The following is a 12,520-nucleotide window of genomic DNA, read 5'->3' on the forward strand; positions in this document are numbered from 1 at the left end:
ATTTGGCTTGTGAGGTTCCCGAATTGAGTAAAAGCACATCAATTCACAATTAAAAAAATGACCCCCTCCGCAGTCTCCCGCATGTTACTGACCACCATACTAAGGAGGAAAAGTTGAAAGGCGGCGCCTCACAGGCCATCTCCTCAGAGTATTCATCAGTGTTCGGCCTTGACAATATTTTAATATCTTGGATGGTGTATAGTGTTCTCCCATTTCCCTTGATAAATCAAGATTGTCTAGGGGATTCTGCTGTTTTGTCAGTTCATAGCAAGAGATGGGGATCCAAAACACCTCACAGGAAACCAACGAAGATTGGTGTCGGCAGAAACATAACGTGGCCACAGCCTCAAAGCAAAAGGCATCTATTTTCAGTGATGAAATATAATATAATTATAAATTGTCTGTTATTTTATTTTCCAAGCATTTTACTTTCCAAGTATTCAATAAAATTTGCATTTGGCAAAAGTCCTTCAATCTGGATCTGAACCAGCGACCTAAGGATGCCTGTTTTACCACTACAGTCCTCTTCTCTACCAACTGAGCTATCGAAGGCTTGGCAAATCAGTCTCTAGCAAGCTCAATACGAGCTTCCACTTCAACCGTCGACATTCAAACATCTCTTGCAATTCGTGCAAAATACTACAAATTTGGCTTGTGAGGTTCCCGAATTGAGTAAAAGCACATCAGTTCCCAATTAAAAAAATGACCCCCTTCGCAGTCTCCCGCCTGTTAATGACCACCATACTAAGGGGGAAAAGTTGAAAGGCGGCGCCTCACAGGCCATCTCCTCAGAGTATTCAGCCGTGTTGGGCCTTGACAATATTTTAATATCTTGGATGGTGTATAGTGTTCTCTCATTTCCCTTGAGAAATCAAGATTGTCAAGGGGATTCTGCTGTTTTGCCAGTTCATAGCAAGAGATGGGGATCCAAAACACCTGACAGGAAACCAATGAAGATTCGTGTTGGACAGAAAAATAACGTGGCCACAGCCTCAAAGCAAAAGGCATCTATTTTCAGTGATGAAATATAATATAATTATAAATTGTCTGTTATTTTACTTTCCAAGTATTTTACTTTCCAAGTATTCAATAAAATGTGCATTTGGCAAAAGTCCTTTGAGCCAGAATTGAACCAGCGACCTAAGGATGCCTGTTTTACCACTACAGTCCTCTGCTCTACCAACTGAGCGATCAAAGGCTTGGCAAATCAACTCTAGCAAACTCAATACGAGCTTCCACTTCAACCGTCGACTTGTAAACATCTCTTGCAATTCGTGCAAAATACTACAAATTTGGCTTGTGAGGTTCCCGAATTGAGTAAAAGCACATCAATTCCCAATTAAAAAAATGACCCCCTCCGCAGTCTCCCGCATGTTACTGACCACCATACTAAGGGGGAAAAGTTGAAAGGCGGCACCTCACAGGCCATCTCCTCAGAGTATTCAGCCGCGTTGGGCCTTGACAATATTTTAATATCTTGGATGGTGTATAGTGTTCTCTCATTTCCCTTGAGAAATCAAGATTGTCAAGGGGATTCTGCTGTTTTGCCAGTTCATAGCAAGAGATGGGGATCCAAAACACCTCACATGAAACCAATGAAGATTCGTGTTGGACAGAAACATAACGTGGCCACAGCCTCAAAGCAAAAGGCATCTATTTTCAGTGATGAAATATAATATAATTATAAATTGTCTGTTATATTACTTTCCAAGTATTTTACTTTCCAAGTATTCAATAAAATTTGCATTTGGCAAAAGTCCTTCGAGCCGGATTTGAACCAGCGACCTAAGGATGCCTGTTGTACCACTACAGTCCTCCGCTCTACCAACTGAGCTTTCGAAGGCTTGGCAAATCATTCTCTAGCAAACTCAATACGAGCTTCCACTTCAACCGTCGACTTGTAAACATCTCTTGCAATTCGTGCAAAATACTACAAATTTGGCTTGTGAGGTTCCCGAATTGAGTAAAAGCACATCAGTTCCCAATTAAAAAAATGACCCCCTCCGCAGTCTCCCGCATGTTACTGACCACCATACTAAGGGGGAAAAGTTGAAAGGCGGCACCTCACAGGCCATCTCCTCAGAGTATTCAGCTGCGTTGGGCCTTGACAATATTTTAATATCTTGGATGGTGTATAGTGTTCTCTCATTTTCCTTGAGAAATCAAGATTGTCAAGGGGATTATGCTGTTTTGCCAGTTCATAGCAAGAGATGGGGATCAAAAAAACACCTCACAGGAAACCAAAGAAGATTGGTGTTGGACAGAAAAATAATGTGGCCACAGCCTCAAAGCAAAAGGCATCTATTTTCAGTGATGAAATATAATATAATTATAAATTGTCTGTTATTTTACTTTCCAAGTATTTTACTTTCCAAGTATTCAATAAAATGTGCATTTGGCAAAAGTCCTTCGAGCCGGATTTGAACCAGCGACCTAAGGATGCCTGTTTTACCACTACAGTCCTCCGCTCTACCAACTGAGCTATCGAAGGCTTGGCAAATCAGTCTCTAGCAAGCTCAATACGAGCTTCCACTTCAACCGTCGACATTCAAACATCTCTTGCAATTCGTGCAAAATACTACAAATTTGGCTTGTGAGGTTCCCGAATTGAGTAAAAGCACATCAGTTCCCAATTAAAAAAATGACCCCCTCTGCAGTCTCCCGCCTGTTAATGACCACCATACTAAGGGGGAAAAGTTGAAAGGCGGCGTGTCACAGGCCATCTCCTCAGAGTATTCAGCCGTGTTGGGCCTTGACAATATTTTAATATCTTGGATGGTGTATAGTGTTCTCCCATTTCCCTTGAGAAATCAAGATTGTCAAGGGGATTCTGCTGTTTTGTCAGTTTATAGCAAGAGATGGGGATCCAAAACACCTCACAGGAAACCAACGAAGATTGGTGTCGGCCAGAAACATAACGTGGCCACAGCCTCAAAGCAAAAGGCATCTATTTTCAGTGATGAAATATAATATAATTATAAATTGTCTGTTATTTTATTTTCCAAGCATTTTACTTTCCAAGTATTCAATAAAATTTGCATTTGGCAAAAGTCCTTCAATCTGGATTTGAACCAGCGACCTAAGGATGCCTGTTTTACCACTACAGTCCTCTGCTCTACCAACTGAGCTATCGAAGGCTTGGCAAATCAGTCTCTAGCAAGCTCAATACGAGCTTCCACTTCAACCGTCGACATTCAAACATCTCTTGCAATTCGTGCAAAATACTACAAATTTGGCTTGTGAGGTTCCCGAATTGAGTAAAAGCACATCAGTTCCCAATTAAAAAAATGACCCCCTCTGCAGTCTCCCGCCTGTTAATGACCACCATACTAAGGGGGAAAAGTTGAAAGGCGGCGTGTCACAGGCCATCTCCTCAGAGTATTCAGCCGTGTTGGGCCTTGACAATATTTTAATATCTTGGATCTTGTATAGTGTTCTCTCATTTCCCTTGAGAAATCAAGATTGTCAAGGGGATTCTGCTGTTTTGCCAGTTCATAGCAAGAGATGGGGATCCAAAACACCTGACAGGAAACCAATGAAGATTCGTGTTGGACAGAAAAATAACGTGGCCACAGCCTCAAAGCAAAAGGCATCTATTTTCAGTGATGAAATATAATATAATTATAAATTGTCTGTTATTTTACTTTCCAAGTATTTTACTTTCCAAGTATTCAATAAAATGTGCATTTGGCAAAAGTCCTTCGAGCCGGATTTGAACCAGCGACCTAAGGATGCCTGTTTTACCACTACAGTCCTCCACTCTACCAACTGAGCTATCGAAGGCTTGGCAAATCAGTGTCTAGCAAGCTCAATACGAGCTTCCACTTCAACCGTCGACATTCAAACATCTCTTGCAATTCGTGCAAAATACTACAAATTTGGCTTGTGAGGTTCCCGAATTGAGTAAAAGCACATCAGTTCACAATTAAAAAAATGACCCCCTCCGCAGTCTCCCGCATGTTACTGACCACCATACAAAGGAGGAAAAGTTGAAAGGCAGCGCCTCACAGGCCATCTCCTCAGAGTATTCATCAGTGTTCGGCCTTGACAATATTTTAATATCTTGGATGGTGTATAGAGTTCTCCCATTTCCCTTGAGAAATCAAGATTGTCAAGGGGATTCTGCTGTTTTGTCAGTTCATAGCAAGAGATGGGGATCCAAAATACCTCACAGGAAACCAATGAAGATTGGTGTCGGGCAGAAAAATAACGTGGCCACAGCCTCAAAGCAAAAGGCATCTATTTTCAGTGATGAAATATAATATAATTATAAATTGTCTGTTATTTTACTTTCCAAGTATTTTACATTCCAAGTATTCAATAAAATGTGCATTTGGCAAAGGTCCTTCGAGCCGGATTTGAACCAGCGACCTAAGGATGCCTGCTTTACCACTACAGTCCTCCGCTCTACCAACTGAGCTATCGAAGGCTTGGCAAATTGTTCTCTAGCAAACTCAATACGAGCTTCCACTTCAACCGTCGACTTGTAAACATCTCTTGCAATTCGTGCAAAATATTACAAATTCGGCTTGTGACGTTCCCGAATTGAGTAAAAGCACATCAGTTCCCAATTAAAAAAATGACCCCCTCCGCAGTCTCCCGCATGTTACTGACCACCATACTAAGGGGGAAAAGTTGAAAGGCAGCGCCTCACAGGCCATCTCCTCAGAGTATTCAGCCGTGTTGGGCCATGACAATATTTTAATATCTTGGATGGTGTATACTGTTCTCTCATTTCCCTTGAGAAATCAAGATTGTCAAGGGGATTCTGCTGTTTTGCCAGTTCATAGCAAGAGATGGGGATCCGAAACACCTCACAGGAAACCAATGAAGATTGGTGTTGGACAGAAACATAACCTGGCCACAGCCTCAAAGCAAAAGGCATCTATTTTCAGTGATGAAATATAATATAATTATAAATTGTCTGTTATTTTATTTTCCAAGTATTTTACTTTCCAAGTATTCAATAAAATTTGCATTTGGCAAAAGTCCTTCGAGCCGGATTTGAACCAGCGACCTAAGGATGCCTGTTTTACCACTACAGTCCTCCGCTCTACCAACTGAGCTTTTGAAGGCTTGGCAAATCATTCTCTAGCAAACTCAATACGAGCTTCCACTTCAACCGTCGACTTGTAAACATCTCTTGCAATTCGTGCAAAATACTACAAATTTGGCTTGTGAGGTTCCCGAATTGAGTAAAAGCACATCAGTTCCCAATTAAAAAAATGACCCCCTCCGCAGTCTCCCGCATGTTAATGACCACCATACTAAGGGGGAAAAGTTGAAAGGCGGCGCCTCACAGGCCTTCTCCTCAGAATATTCAGCCGTGTTGGGCCTTGACAATATTTTAATATCTTGGATGGTGTATATTGTTCTCTCATTTCCCTTGAGAAATCAAGATTGTCAAGGGGATTCTGCTGTTTTGCCAGTTCATAGCAAGAGATGGTGATCCAAAACACCTGACAGGAAACCAATGAAGATTCGTGTTGGACAGAAAAATAACGTGGCCACAGCCTCAAAGCAAAAGGCATCTATTTTCAGTGATGAAATATAATATAATTATAAATTGTCTGTTATTTTACTTTCCAAGTATTTTACTTTCCAAGTATTCAATAAAATGTGCATTTGGCAAAAGTCCTTTAAGCCGGATTTGAACCAGCGACCTAAGGATGCCTGTTTTACCACTACAGTCCTCCGCTCTACCAACTGAGCTATCGAAGGCTTGGCAAATCAGTCTCTAGCAAGCTCAATACGAGCTTCCACTTCAACCGTCGACATTCAAACATCTCTTGCAATTCGTGCAAAATACTGCAAATTTGGCTTGTGAGGTTCCCGAATTGAGTAAAAGCACATCAGTTCCCAATTAAAAAAATGACCCCCTCCACAGTCTCCCGCATGTTACTGACCACCATACTAAGGGGGAAAAGTTGAAAGGCGCGCCTCACAGGCCATCTCCTCAGAGTATTCAGCAGTGTTGGGCCTTGACAATATTTTAATATCTTGGATGGTGTATAGTGTTCTCCCATTTCCCTTGAGAAATCAAGATTGTCAAGGGGATTCTGCTGTTTTGTCAGTTCATAGCAAGAGATGGGGATCCAAAACACCTCACAGGAAACCAACGAAGATTGGTGTCGGCCAGAAACATAACGTGGCCACAGCCTCAAAGCAAAAGGCATCTATTTTCAGTGATGAAATATAATATAATTATACATTGTCTGTTATTTTATTTTCCAAGCATTTTACTTTCCAAGTATTCAATAAAATTTGCATTTGGCAAAAGTCCTTCAATCTGGATTTGAACCAGCGACCTAAGGATGCCTGTTTTACCACTACAGTCCTCTGCTCTACCAACTGAGCTATCGGAGGCTTGGCAAATCAGTCTCTAGCAAGCTCAATACTAGCTTCCACTTCAACCGTCGACATTCAAACATCTCTTGCAATTCGTGCAAAATACTACAAATTTGGCTTGTGAGGTTCCCGAATTGAGTAAAAGCACATCAGTTCCCAATTAAAAAAATGACCCCCTCCGCAGTCTCCCGCATGTTAATGACCACCATACTAAGGGGGAAAAGTTGAAAGGCGGCGCCTCACAGGCCATCTCCTCAGAGTATTCAGCCGTGTTGGGCCTTGACAATATTTTAATATCTTGGATGGTGTATATTGTTCTCTCATTTCCCTTGAGAAATCAAGATTGTCAAGGGGATTCTGCTGTTTTGCCAGTTCATAGCAAGAGATGGTGATCCAAAACACCTGACAGGAAACCAATGAAGATTCGTGTTGGACAGAAAAATAACGTGGCCACAGCCTCAAAGCAAAAGGCATCTATTTTCAGTGATGAAATATAATATAATTATAAATTGTCTGTTATTTTACTTTCCAAGTATTTTACTTTCCAAGTATTCAATAAAATGTGCATTTGGCAAAAGTCCTTTAAGCCGGATTTGAACCAGCGACCTAAGGATGCCTGTTTTACCACTACAGTCCTCCGCTCTACCAACTGAGCTATCAAAGGCTTGGCAAATCAGTCTCTAGCAAGCTCAATACGAGCTTCCACTTCAACCGTCGACATTCAAACATCTCTTGCAATTCGTGCAAAATACTACAAATTTGGCTTGTGAGGTTCCCGAATTGAGTAAAAGCACATCAATTCACAATTAAAAAAATGACCCCCTCCGCAGTCTCCCGCATGTTACTGACCACCATACTAAGGAGGAAAAGTTGAAAGGCGGCGCCTCACAGGCCATCTCCTCAGAGTATTCATCAGTGTTCGGCCTTGACAATATTTTAATATCTTGGATGGTGTATAGTGTTCTCCCATTTCCCTTGATAAATCAAGATTGTCAAGGGGATTCTGCTGTTTTGTCAGTTCATAGCAAGAGATGGGGATCCAAAACACCTCACAGGAAACCAACGAAGATTGGTGTCGGCAGAAACATAACGTGGCCACAGCCTCAAAGCAAAAGGCATCTATTTTCAGTGATGAAATATAATATAATTATAAATTGTCTGTTATTTTATTTTCCAAGCATTTTACTTTCCAAGTATTCAATAAAATGTGCATTTGGCAAAAGTCCTTCAATCTGGATCTGAACCAGCGACCTAAGGATGCCTGTTTTACCACTACAGTCCTCTTCTCTACCAACTGAGCTATCGAAGGCTTGGCATATCAGTCTCTAGCAAGCTCAATACGAGCTTCCACTTCAACCGTCGACATTCAAACATCTCTTGCAATTCGTGCAAAATACTACAAATTTGGCTTGTGAGGTTCCCGAATTGAGTAAAAGCACATCAGTTCCCAATTAAAAAAATGACCCCCTCCACAGTCTCCCGCATGTTACTGACCACCATACTAAGGGGGAAAAGTTGAAAGGCGCGCCTCACAGGCCATCTCCTCAGAGTATTCAGCAGTGTTGGGCCTTGACAATATTTTAATATCTTGGATGGTGTATAGTGTTCTCCCATTTCCCTTGAGAAATCAAGATTGTCAAGGGGATTCTGCTGTTTTGTCAGTTTATAGCAAGAGATGGGGATCCAAAACACCTCACAGGAAACCAACGAAGATTGGTGTCGGCCAGAAACATAACGTGGCCACAGCCTCAAAGCAAAAGGCATCTATTTTCAGTGATGAAATATAATATAATTATAAATTGTCTGTTATTTTATTTTCCAAGCATTTTACTTTCCAAGTATTCAATAAAATTTGCATTTGGCAAAAGTCCTTCAATCTGGATTTGAACCAGCGACCTAAGGATGCCTGTTTTACCACTACAGTCCTCTGCTCTACCAACTGAGCTATCGAAGGCTTGGCAAATCAGTCTCTAGCAAGCTCAATACGAGCTTCCACTTCAACCGTCGACATTCAAACATCTATTGCAATTCGTGCAAAATACTACAAATTTGGCTTGTGAGGTTCCCGAATTGAGTAAAAGCACATCAGTTCCCAATTAAAAAAATGACCCCCTCTGCAGTCTCCCGCCTGTTAATGACCACCATACTAAGGGGGAAAAGTTGAAAGGCGGCGTGTCACAGGCCATCTCCTCAGAGTATTCAGCCGTGTTGGGCCTTGACAATATTTTAATATCTTGGATGGTGTATAGTGTTCTCTCATTTCCCTTGAGAAATCAAGATTGTCAAGGGGATTCTGCTGTTTTGCCAGTTCATAGCAAGAGATGGGGATCCAAAACACCTGACAGGAAACCAATGAAGATTCGTGTTGGACAGAAAAATAACGTGGCCACAGCCTCAAAGCAAAAGGCATCTATTTTCAGTGATGAAATATAATATAATTATAAATTGTCTGTTATTTTACTTTCCAAGTATTTTACTTTCCAAGTATTCAATAAAATGTGCATTTGGCAAAAGTCCTTTGAGCCAGAATTGAACCAGCGACCTAAGGATGCCTGTTTTACCACTACAGTCCTCTGCTCTACCAACTGAGCTATCAAAGGCTTGGCAAATCAACTCTAGCAAACTCAATACGAGCTTCCACTTCAACCGTCGACTTGTAAACATCTCTTGCAATTCGTGCAAAATACTACAAATTTGGCTTGTGAGGTTCCCGAATTGAGTAAAAGCACATCAATTCCCAATTAAAAAAATGACCCCCTCCGCAGTCTCCCGCATGTTACTGACCACCATACTAAGGGGGAAAAGTTGAAAGGCGGCACCTCACAGGCCATCTCCTCAGAGTATTCAGCCGCGTTGGGCCTTGACAATATTTTAATATCTTGGATGGTGTATAGTGTTCTCTCATTTCCCTTGAGAAATCAAGATTGTCAAGGGGATTCTGCTGTTTTGCCAGTTCATAGCAAGAGATGGGGATCCAAAACACCTCACATGAAACCAATGAAGATTCGTGTTGGACAGAAACATAACGTGGCCACAGCCTCAAAGCAAAAGGCATCTATTTTCAGTGATGAAATATAATATAATTATAAATTGTCTGTTATTTTACTTTCCAAGTATTTTACTTTCCAAGTATTCAATAAAATTTGCATTTGGCAAAAGTCCTTCGAGCCGGATTTGAACCAGCGACCTAAGGATGCCTGTTGTACCACTACAGTCCTCCGCTCTACCAACTGAGCTTTCGAAGGCTTGGCAAATCATTCTCTAGCAAACTCAATACGAGCTTCCACTTCAACCGTCGACTTGTAAACATCTCTTGCAATTCGTGCAAAATACTACAAATTTGGCTTGTGAGGTTCCCGAATTGAGTAAAAGCACATCAGTTCCCAATTAAAAAAATGACCCCCTCCGCAGTCTCCCGCATGTTACTGACCACCATACTAAGGGGGAAAAGTTGAAAGGCGGCACCTCACAGGCCATCTCCTCAGAGTATTCAGCTGCGTTGGGCCTTGACAATATTTTAATATCTTGGATGGTGTATAGTGTTCTCTCATTTTCCTTGAGAAATCAAGATTGTCAAGGGGATTATGCTGTTTTGCCAGTTCATAGCAAGAGATGGGGATCAAAAAAACACCTCACAGGAAACCAAAGAAGATTGGTGTTGGACAGAAAAATAATGTGGCCACAGCCTCAAAGCAAAAGGCATCTATTTTCAGTGATGAAATATAATATAATTATAAATTGTCTGTTATGTTATTTTCCAAGTATTTTACTTTCCAGGTATTCAATAAAATTTGCATTTGGCAAAAGTCCTTCAAGCCGGATTTGAACCAGCGACCTAAGGATGCCTGTTTTACCACTACAGTCCTATCCTCTACCAACTGAGCTATCTAAGGCTTGACAAACCGTTCTCTAGCAAGCTCAATTCGAGCTTCCACTTCAACCGTCGACATGCAAACATCTCTTGCAATTCGTGCAAAATACTACAAATTTGGCTTGTGAGGTTCCCGAATTGAGTAAACGCACATCAGTTCCCAATTAAAAAAGTGACCGCCTCTGCAGTCTCCCGCATGTTACTGACCACCATACTAAGGAGGGAAAGTTGAAAGGCGGCGCCTCACAGGCCATCTCCTCAGAGTATTCATCAGTGTTCGGCCTTGACAATATTTTAATATCTTGGATGGTGTATGGTGTTCTCCCATTTCCCTTGAGAAATCAAGATTGTCAAGGGGATTCTGCTGTTTTGTCAGTTCATAGCAAGAGATGGGGATCCAAAACACCTCACAGGAAACCAACGAAGATTGGTGTCGGACAGAAAAATAACGTGGCCACAGCCTCAAAGCAAAAGGCATCTATTTTCAGTGATGAAATATAATATAATTATAAATTGTCTGTTATTTTACTTTCCAAGTATTTTACTTTCCAAGTATTCAATAAAATGTGCATTTGGCAAAAGTCCTTCGAGCCGGATTTGAACCAGCGACCTAAGGATGCCTGTTTTACCACTACAGTCCTCCGCTCTACCAACTGAGCTATCGAAGGCTTGGCAAATCAGTGTCTAGCAAGCTCAATACGAGCTTCCACTTCAACCGTCGACATTCAAACATCTCTTGCAATTCGTGCAAAATACTACAAATTTGGCTTGTGAGGTTCCTGAATTGAGTAAAAGCACATCAGTTCACAATTAAAAAAATGACCCCCTCCGCAGTCTCCCGCATGTTACTGACCACCATACAAAGGAGGAAAAGTTGAAAGGCAGCGCCTCACAGGCCATCTCCTCAGAGTATTCATCAGTGTTCGGCCTTGACAATATTTTAATATCTTGGATGGTGTATAGAGTTCTCCCATTTCCCTTGAGAAATCAAGATTGTCAAGGGGATTCTGCTGTTTTGTCAGTTCATAGCAAGAGATGGGGATCCAAAATACCTCACAGGAAACCAACGAAGATTGGGGTCGGACAGAAAAATAACGTGGCCACAGCCTCAAAGCAAAAGGCATCTATTTTCAGTGATGAAATATAATATAATTATAAATTGTCTGTTATTTTATTTTCCAAGTATTTTACTTTCCAAGTATTCAATAAAATTTGCATTTGGCAAAAGTCCTTCGAGCCGGATTTGAACCAGCGACCTAAGGATGCCTGTTTTACCACTACAATCCTCCGCTATACCAACTGAGCTTTTGAAGGCTTGGCAAATCATTCTCTAGCAAACTCAATACGAGCTTCCACTTCAACCGTCGACTTGTAAACATCTCTTGCAATTCGTGCAAAATACTACAAATTTGGCTTGTGAGGTTCCCGAATTGAGTAAAAGCACATCAGTTCCCAATTAAAAAAATGACCCCCTCCGCAGTCTCCCGCATGTTAATGACCACCATACTAAGGGGGAAAAGTTGAAAGGCGGCGCCTCACAGGCCATCTCCTCAGAGTATTCAGCCGTGTTGGGCCTTGACAATATTTTAATATCTTGGATGGTGTATATTGTTCTCTCATTTCCCTTGAGAAATCAAGATTGTCAAGGGGATTCTGCTGTTTTGCCAGTTCATAGCAAGAGATGGTGATCCAAAACACCTGACAGGAAACCAATGAAGATTCGTGTTGGACAGAAAAATAACGTGGCCACAGCCTCAAAGCAAAAGGCATCTATTTTCAGTGATGAAATATAATATAATTATAAATTGTCTGTTATTTTACTTTCCAAGTATTTTACTTTCCAAGTATTCAATAAAATGTGCATTTGGCAAAAGTCCTTTAAGCCGGATTTGAACCAGCGACCTAAGGATGCCTGTTTTACCACTACAGTCCTCCGCTCTACCAACTGAGCTATCAAAGGCTTGGCAAATCAGTCTCTAGCAAGCTCAATACGAGCTTCCACTTCAACCGTCGACATTCAAACATCTCTTGCAATTCGTGCAAAATACTACAAATTTGGCTTGTGAGGTTCCCGAATTGAGTAAAAGCACATCAATTCACAATTAAAAAAATGACCCCCTCCGCAGTCTCCCGCATGTTACTGACCACCATACTAAGGAGGAAAAGTTGAAAGGCGGCGCCTCACAGGCCATCTCCTCAGAGTATTCATCAGTGTTCGGCCTTGACAATATTTTAATATCTTGGATGGTGTATAGTGTTCTCCCATTTCCCTTGATAAATCAAGATTGTCAAGGGGATTCT

At 41.3% G+C, this 12,520-nt stretch overlaps 6 non-coding genes across 6 annotated transcripts; all 6 read right to left on the minus strand.

Moving 5' to 3' along the window:
* Positions 1-2,405: 2,405 nt before the first annotated feature.
* TRNAY-GUA (transfer RNA tyrosine (anticodon GUA)) lies at positions 2,406-2,491 on the minus strand. Its single transcript is given in 2 exon segments — positions 2,406-2,441; positions 2,455-2,491. It is a non-coding gene; the product is annotated as a tRNA-Tyr (tRNA).
* Positions 2,492-3,697: 1,206 nt separating this feature from the next.
* On the minus strand, positions 3,698-3,783 carry TRNAY-GUA (transfer RNA tyrosine (anticodon GUA)). The gene is given in 2 exon segments: positions 3,698-3,733; positions 3,747-3,783. It is a non-coding gene; the product is annotated as a tRNA-Tyr (tRNA).
* A 560-nt stretch (positions 3,784-4,343) lies between these two features.
* Positions 4,344-4,429, minus strand: TRNAY-GUA (transfer RNA tyrosine (anticodon GUA)). Its single transcript is given in 2 exon segments — positions 4,344-4,379; positions 4,393-4,429. It is a non-coding gene; the product is annotated as a tRNA-Tyr (tRNA).
* A 2,497-nt stretch (positions 4,430-6,926) lies between these two features.
* On the minus strand, positions 6,927-7,012 carry TRNAY-GUA (transfer RNA tyrosine (anticodon GUA)). The gene is given in 2 exon segments: positions 6,927-6,962; positions 6,976-7,012. It is a non-coding gene; the product is annotated as a tRNA-Tyr (tRNA).
* A 3,789-nt stretch (positions 7,013-10,801) lies between these two features.
* Positions 10,802-10,887, minus strand: TRNAY-GUA (transfer RNA tyrosine (anticodon GUA)). Its single transcript is given in 2 exon segments — positions 10,802-10,837; positions 10,851-10,887. It is a non-coding gene; the product is annotated as a tRNA-Tyr (tRNA).
* Positions 10,888-12,093: 1,206 nt separating this feature from the next.
* TRNAY-GUA (transfer RNA tyrosine (anticodon GUA)) lies at positions 12,094-12,179 on the minus strand. Its single transcript is given in 2 exon segments — positions 12,094-12,129; positions 12,143-12,179. It is a non-coding gene; the product is annotated as a tRNA-Tyr (tRNA).
* Between the last annotated feature and the right edge of the window lie 341 nt (positions 12,180-12,520).

Source organism: Ambystoma mexicanum, chromosome 1p (genome assembly GCF_040938575.1).
Source record: "Ambystoma mexicanum isolate Mex_15411 chromosome 1p, UKY_AmexF1_1, whole genome shotgun sequence".
Taxonomy (NCBI): domain Eukaryota; kingdom Metazoa; phylum Chordata; class Amphibia; order Caudata; family Ambystomatidae; genus Ambystoma; species Ambystoma mexicanum.